The sequence below is a fragment of the Solanum tuberosum genome, unplaced genomic scaffold, assembly GCF_000226075.1.
Source record: "Solanum tuberosum cultivar DM 1-3 516 R44 unplaced genomic scaffold, SolTub_3.0 scf00361, whole genome shotgun sequence".
NCBI classification, from domain to species: Eukaryota; Viridiplantae; Streptophyta; class Magnoliopsida; order Solanales; family Solanaceae; genus Solanum; species Solanum tuberosum.
This window is the reverse complement of record NW_006239286.1, coordinates 80,915-85,151: the sequence shown is the minus strand read 5'-3', so window position 1 is coordinate 85,151 and position 4,237 is coordinate 80,915.

Here is a 4,237-nt window from a genome sequence, read left to right as displayed (position 1 = left end):
ACTTTTCAAGTTCCCAACTTTTCAAGTTCCTCTCTTTTCATCTTCCCTCCATAAGGAATGCACGGACGAGTGTGTACTTTACAAGCAAGGGTCCATTGCATCTGGATAAGTAGGTTTCCCCTTGGACTTTTCGTAGTGAACATATGTCGGATATACTCGGTCAATCGGTTGATGCGATATCTTTGAACCGTCGAGCTTTGGTGTATACCTAGACAACCATATGTCACACAATTAACCCTTTACCGTTTATAGTTTTTAAGGTTGTGTTTGTTTCAGCCATGAACACCTCCTGGTTTTATGAGTGTATAAAGAATATGCTTTTGACAAAAAATTCTCTTTGAAACGGCTTACACTTCACACTCACATAAGTGATTTCTAACCGTGTCATCGCGTAGATACACTATTTGGTCAAATCTGCCAAACTTAGCAAATCATTAAAAACTTTAAGCTTTATTAACTCAATAACAAGCCTTAATGTTTTAACCTTGTTCCTGAACATTATCTTCATCATGAGAATGGATTGAGTTGATTGACAATGTTGAACCGTCAACCACAACTTTGTTTTTCTCCTTGAATCTATCTCTTGGGATCTCCAGTCTGCTAGATAGAGTTACCGCCATGCTGACTTGTCCTAAGCCGTAAACCCATTCCCTTAGATGATCTTTCAACTGCCTCTCTTACTAGGCATTCCATTAGTGGATTTGACACATTATCGCTTGACTTCACATAGTCAATTGTGATAATTCCACTAGAGAACAGTTGGCTTATGGTGTTATGTCTTCATCATATATGACGAGACTTCCCGTTGTACATGACGCTTCCTGCCCTACCTATTGCTGCTTGATTGTCACAATGTATGCAAATAAGTCCCCACAGGTTTGGGCCAGAATGGAATATTCTCTAAGAAATTCCGAAGCCATTCAGCTTCTTCACCGGCCTTATCTAAAGCAATAAATTCAGATTCCATTGTGGAGCGAGCGATACATGTCTGTTTGGACGATTTCCAAGAGACTGCTCATCCACCAAGTGTAAACACATAACCACTTGTGGATTTTACTTTATTTGACCCGGTGATCCAATTTGCATCACTATATCCTTCAATCACGACATAATATTTATTATAATGCAAAACATAGTGTTGTGTATATTTCAGATACCCCAACACACGTTTCATTGCCATCTAGTGAGTTTGATTAGGATTACTAGTGAACCGACTCAGTTTGCTAATAGCACATGCTATATCTGGTCACGTACAATTCATAATATACATCAAACTTCCCAACACTTTGGCATATTCCAGTTGAGAGTCACTTTCACCTTTATTCTTTTGAAATGTAAAGCTTAAATCAATTGGAGTTTTGACAACATTGAAATTCAAGTACTTGAACTTATCCAATACTCTTTCAATATAATGAGATTGAGATAATGCTAGTCCCTGAGGAGTTTTGAGAAGCCTGATCCCTAAGATCAAATCAGTAACTCCTAAGTCCTTCATATCGAACTTGCTGGACAACATGCGCTTAGTAGCATTTATATTGCCAATATCTTTATTCATTATTAATATGTCGTCAACATACAGACAAACAATGACTTCATGATTCAGAACGTTTTATGTAAACACACTTATCACATTCGTTAATTTTGAATCAATTTGCTAACATTGTTTGGTCAAATTTAGCATGCCATTGTTTAGGCGCTTGCTTGAGCCCATAAAGCGACTTCACAAGTCTGCACACTTTCTCTTCTTTACTAGGAACCACAAACCCTTCAGGTTGTTCCATGTAAATTTCTTCCTCCAACTCTCCATTTAAGAAGGTTGTCTTTACATCCATTTTGTGGATTCTAAGATCATGCACTGCCGCTAGTGCTATTAACATCCTAATTGATGTTATTCTTGTTACTGGAGAGTATGTATCAAAGTAGTCCAGACCTTTTTTTTGTCTGTATCCTGTGACTACAAGTCTAGCCTTATATTTGTCAATAGTCCCATCATCTTTTATTTTCCTTTTAAAGATCCACTTTGATCATAAAGGTTTATTTCCTGGAAGAAGATCAGCCAATTCCCAAGTATGGTTACTTAAAATTGATTCGATCTCACTATTGACTGCTTCTTTCCAATAAGTTGACCCAGACGAAGACATAGCTGCTTTAAATATTTGAGGCTCATTTTCAAGCAACAGTGCCACAAAATCTAGTCTGAAAGAAGTAGATTTCCGTTGGCGATTACTACGCCTAGGATCCTCATTAGGTAGTGTATTTTCCATTGATTCTTCCCGTGGTCGTTTAGGTCTTTCACTTGTCGACTCACATTCAGTTTTATACGGATACATGTGTTCAAAAAACTCAGCGTTATCTGACTCAATTATTGTATTAACATGAATTTCAGGATTATTAGATTTATGAACCAAAAACCGTCAGGCCTTACTGTTCACAACATATCCAATAAATACACAATCCATTATTTTGGGTCCAATTTTCACCCTATTGGGTAAAGGAACCTTTACTTTGGCTAAACACCTTCACACTTTGAAATATTTCAAGTTAAGTTTCCTTTCTTTCCATAACTCATGTGGAATTGATTGCGTTTTATTACGGGGTACCCTATTGAGTATCTTGTTAGCCGTAAGGATGGCTTTCCCCTACAGGTTTCGCGTTGAACCAGAATTGATTATCAAGGCATTCATCATTTCCTTTAATGTTTTGTTCTTCCGTTCTGCCAAACAATTTGACTGTGGTGTATATGGTGCAGTAGTTTGATGAATAATACCATATTCCAAACATATCTCTGCAAAAGGAGATTCGTATTCTCCACCCCTATCACTCTGAATCATTTTTATCTTTAGATTCAATTGATTTTCCACTTCATTTTTGTATTGATTAAATGCATCAATTGTTTCATCCTTACTATTAAGCAAATATACATAACAGAATCGAGTGCAATCGTGAATAAAAGTTATAAAATACTTTTTCCCATCACGAGATGGTATTGACTTCATATCGCATATATCTGTGTGAATTAAGTCTAAATATTTTGAATTCTTGTTACAAACTTACTTTCCACACAAATTTTCCATTTCGATTTATCGCATTTGAAATTAGACAATACTTCTAAAGTAATCATTTTTCGCAAGACTTTGTAATTTACATGTCCCAAATGGGCATGCATAAATCATTTGACTCCAATAAGTAAACAGAAGCAAAATTCTTATTAATATTGTCAACAACCATTACATTCAATTTGAAGAGGCATTCAGTGACGTAGCCCTTTCCTAAGAACATCTCATTCTTACTTATTACAATTTTGTCACTAACTAGGACACACTTAAACCCATTCTTAATGAGCAGTGCAACAGAAACTAAATTCTTTCTAATAGTAGGAACATGCAGAACGTTGTTCAAAGTCAACACCTTGTCGGATGTCATTTTCAACATTACTTTCCCAGTTTCTGCAATTCTTGCTGTTGTTGTGTTCCCCATGAACAAATCTCCATCAAACTCAGCAGGAGTGTACGTTGCAAAGACTTTTTTCACAGAACAAATATATCGAGTGGCACCTGAGTCGAGAAATCACTCCTTGGAATTTCCAACTAAGTTGCACTCCGAGATCATTGCACATAGGTAATCTGCATCTTCCATCTCTTCCACGATGTTTGCTTGACTTTTGCCTTTGTCTTTATCTTTGTCATTTCTTGGAGCACGACAGTTAGAAGACTTGTGACCAGCCTTACCACAGTTATAACAATTGCCCTTGAATTTCTTCTTGGCATGTTTTGACTTCTGTCCGTTGGACTTCTTTCTCTTCTTGCCTTTGGCAGGAGCTTCTTCAACAATATTAACTCCAATCATTGTCGAACTCTTACGAGACTTCTTTTCGGCGGTCTTGTTATCTTCCTCAATCTTGAGTTGAATCACAAGATCTTCAAGCTTCATTTCCTTACGTTTGTGCTTTAGATAATTCTTGAAGTCGTTTCACAAAAGAGGTAACTTCTCAATCATTGCAACCACTTGAAAAAGCTTCATTAACTACCATGTCCTCAACAATCAGATCATGGAAAATAAATTGAAGATCCTGCACTTGTGATCCAACAATTTTACTATCTGACATTTTATAATCTAAAAACTTTGCGACCATAAACTTTTTCAAGCATGCATCTTCTGGCTTATATTTCTTCAAAAGTGCATCCCACAATTCTTTCGAAGTTGTCATTGCACTATAGACATTATATAAGTCATCCTC